Source organism: Macaca nemestrina, chromosome 4, assembly GCF_043159975.1.
Source record: "Macaca nemestrina isolate mMacNem1 chromosome 4, mMacNem.hap1, whole genome shotgun sequence".
Lineage (NCBI taxonomy): Eukaryota > Metazoa > Chordata > Mammalia > Primates > Cercopithecidae > Macaca > Macaca nemestrina.
In genome coordinates, this window is record NC_092128.1 from 160,605,970 (window position 1) to 160,619,224 (window position 13,255).

The window sequence follows — 13,255 nt, forward strand, 5'->3', positions numbered from 1 at the left end:
TCTGGGTTAGAAATTATGCTCAAGGCAATTTAAAAGTAATATTTTTATGCTTGCTAGAAGTTACACTCAAGCCAATTTGAAAATAATATTTTTAGGTCTGGTATGGTGGCTCATACCCATAATCCCAGCACTCTGGGAGGCCGACGTAGGCAGATCACTTGAGTCAGGAGTTCGAGACCAGCCTGACAAATATGGTGAAACCTCGTCTCTAGTAAAAATGCAAAAAAAAAAAAAAAAAAAAAGCAAAAACAAAAAGAAGTATATATATATATATTACTTGGGCATGGTAGTGGGCGCCTGTAATCCCAGCTACTCTGGACAGCTACTCTGAAGGCTGAAGCAAGAGAATCGCTTGAACCTGGGAGGCAGAGGTTGCAGTGAGCTGAGATGGTGCCACTGCACTCCAGCCTGGGTGACAGGGTGAGACTCTGTCTCAAAAAAAAAAAAAAAAAAAAAAATTATACTTCAATATTTTTATTGACACAAATGGATATTGTATAATGTCTGTTCTAGATGCAATCTGTAAGTTGGTTTTATTTGCTTTTTTCTTTTAGTACCAGGTATTAGATAACCTAAAGGTATGCACAAAGGTTTTGTCCTTGGATAATAAACATGGTGCTGGCCGCTGGGTTTATTGGTTTTCACAGTAAAATGCCAACGAAAAACAATGTAGAAAATACCCACATTATTTTACTGTGAAATTCTGTTAAAATGAATATATTGCTGTAATGGCATACCCTTACATTTTACCAAGCACTTAACATAGTCCTATAAGAATGCCCAAAAGTAGTTGTTGAGAGAGAGAGAGAGAGAGAGAGAGATAGATATATATATATATATATATTTTTTTTTTTTTTCAGATGAAAAAGCAGTCTCAGAGTGGTGGCGTGAGCTGCTTCAGGTCACATAGTAACTAGCCAGTGTCTTAAATGAGGCCCTGGAACATCTACACGGTGTTCTGTGATCAAAGGCCTGAGGGAGTTCTTACAGATTTTCTTTCTGTTGCTTCTCTTTTTGTTTATGAGACTATCCTTGCTACGTGCCTCCATTCTCAGTGTCAGTTTTCTTGCTGGGCCAGGCTTCTTCTATTCATAGCCTGAATGAAGTCCCAGCACCAGTTCCTGCTCTGTGTAAACCAGAGTCGTTTCTTGTCTGAGTAAAATGCTGGTGGTTTTGCATATCTTAAAGTTTTGGAAAATGTATCCAAAGAGAATAGTCTTTTGAGATTGGGCCATCAGAAACACTGATCCCAGCATCATTTAATTTAACATACTATTGGAGAGAAGGACAAAAGACATCCATTCATATTTACAAAAGGAAATCAGAGCTAAATGTATATACTTATTTAAAAAAATCCAAAGATATTGTCTTTAAAACAATAACTCGGCTGGGCGCGGTGGCTCAGGCCTGTAATCCCAGCATTTTGGGAGGCCGAGGTGGACGGATCACGAGCTCAGGAGATTGACACCATCCTGGCTAACACGGTGAAACCCCGTCTCTACTAAATACACAAAAAATTAGCCGGGCGTGGTGGTGGCGCCTCCTCACTCGGGAGGCTGAGGCAGGAGAATGGCGGGAACCCGGGAGGCGGAGCTTGCGGTGAGCTGAGATCGCGCCACTGCACTCCAGCCCGGGCGACAGAGCGAGACTCCTTCTCAAAACAAACAAACAAACAAGAAACCAATCACCCTCAGGAATATTAAAAACCATCTCAACATGCTGAGGAACCTAGAATAAGATATGTGTAGGGCTGAGAATATGAGCGATGAAAAAAAATTTCTTGACATCGTCAAATGGTGAAACCACTTATTTTGAAATAAGAAAACAATATGCTAAAAAGCATTATATTAAATGATACTTAAAATAATATACTAAATAATTAAAGGCATTATTTAAAATAGAATAATAAACTATTTCCTCCATAAGGACAGTTAGGCGTTCTGCCTTCATTGCCTTAAGGAAGGGACAGTACAGACAGATCTGATCACAAAAGTTAAATTCTTGGCTAATCTATTTCCGCTTCTAGAATTTAGCGGTAAGTAATAGATTTTGCAGATTAGATAAAGAGTTGTTTTTCCTGCTCCTGATTTACTGAACCTAGGAAGGAAGAACGTGAGAAGGTGAACAAGAGGCTAGATATGGTGTCGCTAACAATTGGAGGCTGACACTTGATGTCTCCCCTTTGTTGACTACCACTGCCACCTTAAAGGAAGATAGCAGCCTCAGATACGTTGGAGTCTGAGATAATTAATTGAAGAGAACTATGCTGCTATTTGCTGAACCTGATTTGTTCCATTGCTTAGAGCCAATTGTTAAATTTTTAGGAGTTTTGCGAACTTGCTAGTATCACATTGGTAACTTGAAATCAGCCATGGTGAGAGTTTTAATCTACAGAAATGGGCAGATGCTACAAGCCAGTCCCCCCACCACATCCTGGAGAGCTGTTGTTAAACACTTACCAGCACCCCACTGATCTGTGCCTCCCTTCCCAGGTGAAGCCTGGGGAAATAGACGGACTGCTGAGGACCCAGCGACTTCTTATATTCCACATCAAGTGTAAAATTTGCAGTGTGATGTATCCAGGAAGATGGGCTTCTGTTATCCTTTTAGGGTTCCCGCCTGTCTCTTTGTACTCTGAGGAGGAGTAGAACAATTTCTTATGTATCTAAGAGCAGCACAGAGTGGGAAAGTATCTCAGGCAATACTGATAATTGACCTGAAGCCTCAGAGTGGTATGGGAGAGCAGATCAGTTTTTCTGAGCTCCTTGAAATGGGCATAGCAGTGATTCAATATGACCAAGTTTGAAGATTCCTGAGGTTGAGGCCAAATGATGTGTCAGCATCCTGTGTGGTTTAGGGTTAGGATTTGGATAAAGCAAGTGAGTCACCAACCCTGGGTGCAACATTTAATGGTGTGCCAAAAAACTCAGTATTTTATTTTATTTATTTAGTTAGTTTTTTAAAATTTTACTTTTATTTCAGTAGTTTTTGGAATATAAGTGGTTTTGGTTACGTGGATAAGTTCTTTAGAGGTTATTTCTGAGATTTTAGTGCACCTGTCACCCGAGCAGCCTATAGTGTACCCGATTTGTAGTGCTTTATCCCTTATCCCCATCCCAACCATCCCCCACCCCAGTCTCCAGGGTCTGTTATATCATTCTTATGCCTTTGTGTTATCATATCTTAGCTTCCACTTACAACTCAGAATATACCGTATTTGGTTCTCCAGTCCTGAAAACTCAATATTTTAATGCCATATTTGAAATATCAAAATGAAGCAAAAGTACATTATGAATAAAATATTAATATATTAAGCAAAGACAGTATCGGTATCAATGGGTTTTTCTTCTGTCTCAGGCTGTGATTGACTACAAGGGGTACTGTTACTGATCCTTCTTCACTTGTTTTTGATCCTGCTTCACTACTCTCATCGTGGTCTAGGGGAGGAAGTGGGCTGGATCGGGGTGGGAGACAGGGTGCCTTGAATAGCTTGCAATTTAGTTCCTGAATGGGAGTTTGAAATGGACAGACAATGTGTTGAATTTCAGAAAAGTAAAGCTCTAATTCTTGCACATGTGACTTGTGGGCTCAGATTTGAACTTCCTGCACATGAGTTGGCTGCAAGTTATTCTTGCATCTATAATGAAATAATTTATAAACTTGTTTTATATCTCTATGTAGGATTAAATATTTGGTGACTTGTTGGTAACAGCTGAAGTCAGGGATGACTTATAGAAATCATGTTGCCATTTTCTTAGATGGTTTCAAATCTGTAGGGATATCTGTATGTATGTATATATCTGTCTATATATATTCTGAACTTCATTACAGTGTGCCGTCTTTTCTAGCGCTAATATTAGAGTCATTGGTATATATAGTTCTCAAGATCCTTCCAGTGATTTATCAAAAATGACAGAAAAATATTTGACCAACAATTTCATAAATTCACCCTTGACATATTTTCTAATGTCCTGGGTAATGTCAGCTTTCATCTCATCTCCTAGCCTCTGCCATTTCCAATAAAAATGAAACAAAAATGGGTAACATTTTATCAGTCTGACTATGCACCAGAAACTTTGGAAATTGCATTACATGCATTATCTTATTTTCTATGACAGCTCTATAAGAGATGCACAATTAAAGTGTCTATTTACAGGTGAAGAAACTGTACCCTAAGATAGTCACAGGACTGGCAAATGGCAAACTCAAACCCCTGTCTGCCTGGTTCCAAAGCTTGTTCATATACTCACTGTGCCAAACCACCAAATACAGTGTTCTTATACCTCAAGATGAGGTCCACTGATCCCCTTACCCCAAGTGGCAACAGTGTTTTCCTTTTTCTTAGGGTTAGAATATCGTGTCGCATCTCCAGTTTACAGGGGCTGTATTATCTCTGTTTATTCCTAGGAACTTATTATAATGATTGATGAAGTATTAAGACTATGTTTCCTTATGAAAAATAACTATGAAAATAATGTCAACAGATAGTGCTGGTGATGGAATTGAGTAGAAAATCTAGCACAAAATGGAAAATTTGTAAAACAAATGACAGACCATGTTGATATTTGTGAATTGGATCAGTATTCTTTTGTTTGCAAATAACAGAAAACCTTCTCAAACAAGATCTTGGGAGCTGGGCTGGTGGCTTTGCGAGGGTGGACTGGGATCTGGATTTGGAGTGGAAGGAAGCACTAATGATGTGGGGATGTGACGGCCACGCGAGCCAAGACCAGAACAGGGAGTAGTCTAAAGGTTAGGGTTTCAGGGCAACAGTGAGACTGCAGAAAGAACACAAGACAACTGTGCAATAATGGAGGTCAGTCCATTCAGGCTGTCATAACAAAATACCGTAAACCAGGGGGTTTACAGAAGCACATATTTATTTCTCATGGTTCTGGACACTGGAAAGTTCAAGATCAAGGTGCCAGCTGTGTTTGGTGAGGGCCCGCTTCTTTATTGATGGTATCTCCTCACCCTTGTTTCACATGGCAGAAGAGTAATGGGTCTCTCTAGGGCCTCTTTTATAAGGGCACGAATCCCAAAGATGGGGGCTTCACTTCCATGATCTAATCATTTCTCAAATGCTTGAGTCACCAGAAACACCAAGGCATGATTAGAGGGCTGGAACTTTCACCCCAACACTCAACCAATAGGAAGGGAAGAGGAGTTGAACTTGAGTTCGGTCACCAATGGTCAGTGATTTAATCAGTCATGCCTACATAGCGAAACCTTCATAACAGACCCTAATCAATGATATTAGAAGAACTTTCTAGCTGGTGTACACATTGAGGTGCTGGGACGGTGGTCGGCCTGGAGAAAGCATGTAAACTCTGTGCTCCTCAGCCCTCTATACCTCGCCCCATGGATAGGGCAAAGAGATATGTCACAGGATTACAGATGTGCAGAGTGGTTTCTGATTCCAGGTTGGAAGCTGACTTATACACTGTGCTGCTCATCTTTGATCTTCATAGGCCTATACTCTAATACTACTTTAGTAATACATATATAGGACCAGTAAGAACACTTAGCACAACCATTCTCTTCAAGTGTCATATTCTGGAGAGCTTTAATTCCAAAGCAAAAGATGTGTATCAAATTTTACAGCAAAAAAAAAAAAAAAAAAAAAGGTTTTGGTAAAGGCAGGAAGATAAATCGAGAATACACATGTGGGAGGGGTTGAAAGTAGGTGTAAGACAAGAAGCCTGCACATTTTGGCGTGAGGAGGGGAAGGAACTGGTAGAGATGGTGGGTGGGTCACTGACTGAATGGCCCAGTGGTGGCATCTTCAGGTGAGGCGCATATATGAGGAGGAGAGGAGAGTTCTTCCCAAGGGGCAAGTAAAGAGAAGGTGAATAAAAGGAAGGGTACTATTCGAGAATGATGCAGTGGAGAGGAAACAGGAAAAAAAATTGAGGAAGATTTCTCCCATTTAATGAAGTACTTCAGTATGTCTAATTGGAAATATACATTATTAGTGGAAGTCTTTCAAATGAGTTCCTCAGCAAAGCCCAAGGTGGTTTAAGAATTTAATCTCTGTTTTCCCTCTTTCACTCATGGATATGCTTATGTATTATTATCATCAAGTGGACCAGTTGATTCTCTAGTTGGTTTTGTTGTGACATAAAATACCTGTTTAAGTGATCTTTTTACATGATAAATATGGTACCTTATAGATTTTTGAACTCTCAGTGTTTTCTCTCATGATTATTTGCCTTCATCCTTTTTCCTTTTCCTCTCTTCAAGAAGGTGTGCTCTTCTGTGCTCATTTCCTATAGAGGAATGTGGATCTTGAAGGTTTGGTGAAATCATATTTGTTTCCATTCTTTCCCAGGCTTTCCTTTTCTAGAATGCTAAGCCTCAAAGAGAATAAAAAGCCAGAGCTGAGGATTGGAGGAGGTTAGAGCTTTTCCAGGCAGTTAGAAAAATTCAGATGAATTTGTGAAATTTGTGAATAAAGGGATCTATGCCTTGCTCCCTAGGAGTAACACTGGAGAGATGAGACGATCCCATCTGCCTTTGTCGCCTGGATGAATCCTGACTTAGCTGCCGTGCTGCCTGTCTTTGAGCTTATAACCCTATAAACTAACAATGCTTTAGTCATTAGAGATATACATTCCGGTGTATAGGACTATTAAGAACACTTAACACAACCATTCTCCTTAAGTGTCATATTTGGGAAGAAATGACTGCATGACATGTCTAGGTACCTAGTACCTTAGACAATCATACAGATGTTCTGTACCCCAGCATGGTATGAACGTAGAATGAGTCTTAATCTCCAGTAGTCTCCCAGAAGCAGCAGAGATTGTGTTGGACCTGAAGGAGCCCTGCAGACAGGGATGAGGCATGTCTCCTTCAGAGGAGGCAATGTGTATGCCAGTTTGTGTCCCCAGGCTCGGATTACACACAGAGCCAGATGGTCTCCTTCTGATGCTTGGATACTGCAAATAGCCCCAGAACTTAAACACAACCTCAGAGGAAAGTGGCAAGGGAGCCCAAATTAACTGAGATTAAGAAAAAGAACCTCATTTTTTCCCAGTTTATATCTAGGTTGTCTCCAAGTCATTTATTGCAAATTCATATTTTTTCAACTGATTTAAAACAACATCACATGACATACTAAAAATTATATATTTAGGTCTATATTTGGACTTTCTTTTCTATCCCAGTGAATTATCTATTTTTGAACAGGCACTGTATTTTCTTAATATTGTAGCTTTGTAATATATTTTATGACTTGTAGGGCTACTTCCTCCTTGTTACTCTTCTTTTTTAGATTTTTAAAAATTATTTTTGCTTATATTTTTATAGAAACTTTAAGATTAGCTTCAGTAGTTCAAATTATTGCCAGTATTTTTAATAGAATCAATTTAAAATTATGAATTAATTAATGGAGGTTTACACTTTTATCATGTTGATTTTTCCTATCCAGAAATATGGTATGCTTTTATTATTTGTTCATACCTATTTTTATTGTTTTCCATTACTAGTGTTATATAGTTTCTTCACATAAATTTTGCACATTTCTCATTAGGTTTCCTGTGTATAAGTCAGAGTCCCAGCAAGAAAGGTATAGCAGATATTCAAATGGGCTAATGGAGGGGAGTTTGATGAAAGGATTATTTTCAAAGGTGAGGAAAGGGTTAAGGAGACTCAACAAGGGACAGTGTAAAAGCTAATTTTAGGTGTACACTTGACTGGATTAAGTAATACCTAGAGAGCTAGTAAAGGATTATTTCTAGGTCTATGAGGGTGATTTTGGAAAAGATTGACATTTAAGCCAGCAGACTGTGTAAGGAAGATCCACTCTCACTCAGTGTGAGCGAGGACCATCCAATCGGCTCAGGGCCCAGATAGAACAAAAAGGCAGAAGAAAGTCAGATTCACTCTCTGTCTTCTGGAACTGAAACACTTTCTTTTCCTGCCATAGGACATCAGAACCCTAGGTTCTCTCGTCCTCGGACTCTGAGACTTGCACCAGCAATCCTGCCCAGGCTCTCAGGCCTTTGGACTCAGACTGAGCTACTTCACTGGCTTTCCTGGGTCTCCAGCTTGAAGATGACAGACCGTGGGACTTCTCAGCCTCCATAAACGTGTGAGCCAATTCCCATGGTAAGTCCCCTCTCATGTATTTATATCTATATCCACGTACTATTGATTCTGTTTCTCTGAAGAACCCTGAAGAACACAGGCAGTAAAATATCTGGGGCTAGCGATTGCAGAGAGTAATAAGAAGGTAGAAGGAGTGTACCAGACTGAGGAGGGGGTACTTAGAAGACATTCATGCCCTACACAGTGGGTGGCCATCTGTAGAGGGATGCAGTCAACCCAGGGAAGGACACACCCTGACCTCGCTCTTCTCTTGCCATCTGATTACCTGGTGGTGCCTTCTACTGGCCAAATCTAACAGAAGCCAGAGAAAAAAGGTAACCATTGATGTGGTTCACAAATGTCAGTCTCCTGGGACACAGAGAAGAGAAGAGTAAAGAGTAGATCTACAGGGGGTAAATGAGTGATACTTAGCACACTGCATATTTTATCTTTTTGTTAACATTGTAAAAATGAAGTCTTCTGTTCTCTCTCTCTGATATGCGTGTGTGTGTGTGTGTGTGTGTGTGTGTGTGTGTGGTTCTGCCATATTTGAAGCTAAACTCTAAAGGAGATGATGAACAATTAGACAAGTAGTTATAATAAATGTGCTATGATATGGGAAGTGAAAGATCCCATGAAAGCTTTAGTAGATAAATCTTGTGAAGTCTATGGAGTCATAAATTGCTCCTGAAACAACAGGTTTAAATAGATTTAAATAACAGGTTTAAATAGATATCCTGAGGTAAATAACAGGTTTAAATAGATATCCTGAGGATAAGGAAGGTGTTAGACAGATGAAGAGGCTGATGCTGGTGGGGGTATGGCAAAGAGAAACTGGGGATGAGGGGGGTTTTCAAGTTTGATGAGGTGTTTAAATATTTTATTTTTTACTGTTTACTTGCTATCTGACCTTGGGTGAATTACCTAACTTTTCTGTGCCACAATTTTTCCATCTGTAAAGTAGTTATTATACTCTATTAGTCCGTTTTCACACTGCTGATAAAGACATACCTGAGACCGGGCAATTTACAAAAGAAAGTTTAATGGACTTACAGTTCACATGGCAGGAGGTTGGGGTCTCACAATCACGGCAGAAGGCAAGGACGAGCAAATCACGCCTTGCATGGATGGCAGCAGGCAAAGAGAGAGCTAGTGTAGGGAGACTCCCATTTTTAAAACCATCAAATCTCTTGAGATTCAGATCTGCCCCCTTAATTTAATCACCTCCCCCTGGGTTCCTCCCATGACCCATGGGAATTGTGGGAGTTACAATTTAAGATGAGATATGGGTGGGGACACTGACAAACTATATCATTCCACCCCAGCCCCTCCCAAATCTCATGTCCTCACATTTTAAAACCAATCATGCCTTCCCAGCAGTCCCCTAAAGGCTTAACTCATTTCAGCATTAACTCAGGAGTCTACAGTCCAAAGTGTAATCTGAGATAAGGCAAATCACTTCTGCCTATGAGCCTGTAAAATCAAAAGCAAGTTAGTTACTTCATAGATACAATGTGGGTACAGGAACTGGGTAAATGCAGCCATTCCAAATGGAAGAAATTGATCAAAACAAAGGGGTACAGGCCTCATGCAAGTCAGAAATCCAGCAGGGCAGTCAAATCTTAAAGCTCCAAAATGATCTCTTTTGACTCCATGCCTCACAGCTAGGTCATGCTGATGCAAGAGTTGGGCTCCCATCTCCTTGGGCAGCTCTGCCCCTGTGGCTTTGCAGGGTAAATACAGGTGCACAGTGCAAGCTGTCAGTGGATCTACCATGCTGGGGTCTGGAGGATGGTGGCCCTCTTCTTATAGCTGCACTAGGTGGTGCCCCCATAGGGACTCTGTGTGGGAGCTCTGACCCCACATTTCCCTTCTGCACTGCTCTAGCAGAGGTTCTCCATGAGCACTCTGCCCCTGCAGCAAACTTCTGCCCAGCATCCAGGCATTTCCATACATCCTCTGAAATCTAGGCAGAGGTTCTCAAACCTCAATTCTTGACTTCTGTGCACCTGCAGACTCAACACCATGTGGAAGTTGCCAAGGTTTGGGATTCTACCCTCTGAAGCAACATCCCAAGCTGTTACTTTTAGTCATGGCTGGAGCAGCTGAGATGCAGGGCACTAAGTCCCTAAACTACATACAGCAGAGGGGCCCTGGCCCTGGCCCATGAAACCATTTTTTCCTTCTAAACCTCCAAGCCTGTGATAAGAGGGGCTGCCGCAAACCACAAAGGTCTCTGACATGCCCTGGAGACATCTTCCCCATTGTCTTGGGGATTAACATTTGGTTCCTTGTTATTTAGGCAAATTTCTGCAGCCAGCTTGAATTTCTTCTCAGAAAATGGGATTTTCTTTTCTATCTCATTGTCAGGCTGCACATTTTTCAAACTTTTATGCTCTGTTTCCCTTTTAAAATGAAATTATTTTAATAGCACCCAAGTCACCTCTTGAATGCTTTGCTGCTTATAAATTTCTTTTGCCAGATACCCTAAATCATCTTTCTCAAGTTCAGAGTCCCGCAAATCTCTAGGGCAGGGACAAATTGCTGCCAGTCTCTTTGCTATTACAAGAGTCAGCTTTGCTCCAGTTTCCAACAAGTTCTTCATCTCCATCTGAGATCACTTTAGCCTGGATTTCATTGTCCATATCATTATCAGGATTTTGTTCAAAGCCATTCAACAAGTCTCTAGGGAGTTGCAAACTTTCCACATTTTCCTGTTTTCTTCTGAGCCCTCCAGACTGTTCTAACCTCTGTCTGTTACCCAGCTCCAAATTTGCCCCCACATTTTTGGGTATCTTTTCAGCAGCACCCCACTGTACTGGTACCAATTTACTGTATTAGTCAGTTTTCATGCTGCTGATAAAGATATACCCAAGACTGGGCAATTTACAAAAGAAAGAAGTTTAATGGACTTACAGTTTCACATAGCTGGGGAGGCCTCATAATCGTGGTGGAAGGCAAGGAGGAGCAAGTCACGTCTTACATGGATGGCAGCAGGCAAAGAGAGAGCTTGTGCAGGGAAACTCTCATGTTTAAAACCATCAAATCTTGTGAGACTCATTCACTATCACAAGAACAGCACAGAAAAGATCTGCCCCCATAATTTAATCACCTCCCACTGGGTTCCTCCCATGACATACGAGAATTGTGGGAGTTATAATTGAAGATGAGATTTGGGTGGGGACACAGAAAAACCATATCATATACTAAACTTACAAGTTGTCGTAAGGATTAAACAAGAAAATGCATTTACATTTTTGAGACAATGCTTGGCAGATAGCACATGCTCAATAAATGGTAGCTATTATTATTGACAGTGTATGAGGAAGAGCTGGAGTCAATAGAGAGTGAGATCTACTGGAGTAAATACATCTGACTGTATACTGCTAGTGAGAGAGTCAGAGGCCCCACTGAAGGCAAAGATAAGGATCTGAAGAACTGACAGCTTCATAGTAAGTTTTCATATTGTTCCAAGGGCAATAAAAAGATGGATTTAATACAGGGAAGTTATATGTTCATATGTCTATTTTTGAAAGTTTTGCTGCTACTGTTCATGTCTTGCCTCTTTTCTACAAGCTACATTTCCAAGCTCCCTTGCAGTTAGGGTCCATATACCTAACTTTTGGCCAAGAGTGTGTATTAGTCAGGACTCACAAGATAAATAGGACCAATAGGATGGATGGATAGATAGATAGACAGAAACAGATTTATTATAAGAAATTGTTTCATGTGATTATAGAGACTGGGAAGTCCAAAATCTGCAGTGTGAAATGGCAGAAGCTCAGGAGAGCCTCTGATGCCAATGAAATGTGAACATAGTTTGCTGAAGAATTCCTTCTTGCTTGAGGAGGCTGGTCTTTTTGTTCTATTCAGGCCTTCAACTGATTGCATGAGCCTCATTTATATTATAGGAGGGCAATCTTCTTTACGCAAAGTTCACTGTTTTAGATGTTAATACCATTCAAAAACATCATCTAAGTTAACACATAAAATTAACCATCAGAGGATGTGTTGGGCAGAAGTGATGTGTGCCCCTTATAGGCTGGGGGTCTAACCCTCTTGTGCATCATCTTCCATGCTTTCTTTCTTTGCTATTTGGCAGGTGGGAGGTACAGTATCTAGAATAGGATGTAAACTCTAGGGGGATGAAGGAGCTGCTAGGAGAAGGAAGCAAGTCCTTAAAAGATTAGGTGGAATAGACATTTGTCCATCTGTGTCTCTCATTGAATTGAGACATGTGTGAGAAACAGGCAGATGCTGTGTTAAGCTTTGGGACTTAGGGTGTTGTGGGATTGTTTATTACAGCAGTTAGTATATCCTGACTGATGAATCATTCTGGCAGCAGGGAGGACAATGTGTTGAAACAGGTTAAGGCTAGCATCAGGAAGGCCAGCTAGGAATTTTTGGTACAAGTCCAGGCAAGAGATAATGCTGAGCTGGACTAGGTTGATGCAGCATGTGGACAGCAGATGTTTAAATTAATCATACTGTGAGTAGTAATAAACATTTAGTGTTTTACCAAATTATCTCAGTGAACACTCCAAATTTCTATTTTTTTCCAAGAAGAATAAATTGATTGTCCAGATTTATTCCACAATAAAGGAAAAGTTATGAAATATGATGCTATTTCTGGTTTCTTGTTAACAGTTCATGTTCAACTTAACCAAAAGAATCTTAGGCAAACCTGAAGTGATAATGCTTAATTAGGAGGTACATGGCAGTGCAGTTAGAGGGAAGAAAAGAGGAAGTGAGACAGAGAAGGATAAGAAGCAAATTCAAGTTGATATATACCAAGTGGGCCACTGCTACATGGCTCTAAAAAAAAATATATACCTTAGAACAGCCCATCAGATGGAAAATTGTGGGGGAAATTTATCTGTGAGCTGACTCATGTCTCCTGTCTCCTGTTGGCTAAAGGTCATTCCAGGGAAAATTTATAACATAGCTCCACTGCTTTAGAGGTGGAGCAAGGACCCAGAGATTTTGGATGGCTGGACAGCCTAGCATGACTTGCTGTGGCTGCAGTTACTACAGAGCAAGCAGCCAATGGCCCACAAAATAGGTGAGGCTTAAGAATCAGAGGAGACACTCAAGATGGGTTGATAAATCTGGTTTGGAACTCATCAGTGGTAGCTCTGATAAGGTTGTTAGCACACTTATCTAT

At 40.6% G+C, this 13,255-nt stretch overlaps 1 protein-coding gene across 2 annotated transcripts in view; it reads left to right on the forward strand.

The window, feature by feature from the left end:
- LOC105498531 (chondrolectin) overlaps positions 1–13,255 on the forward strand; it is a 456,577-nt gene that overhangs the window by 89,233 nt on the left and 354,089 nt on the right. For both annotated transcript variants that reach the window (XM_071095511.1, XM_071095512.1), the window contains exon 3: positions 7,931–8,112. The gene's annotated coding sequence lies outside the window, so the exon portion shown is untranslated. The remainder of the gene's footprint in view (positions 1–7,930; positions 8,113–13,255) is intronic.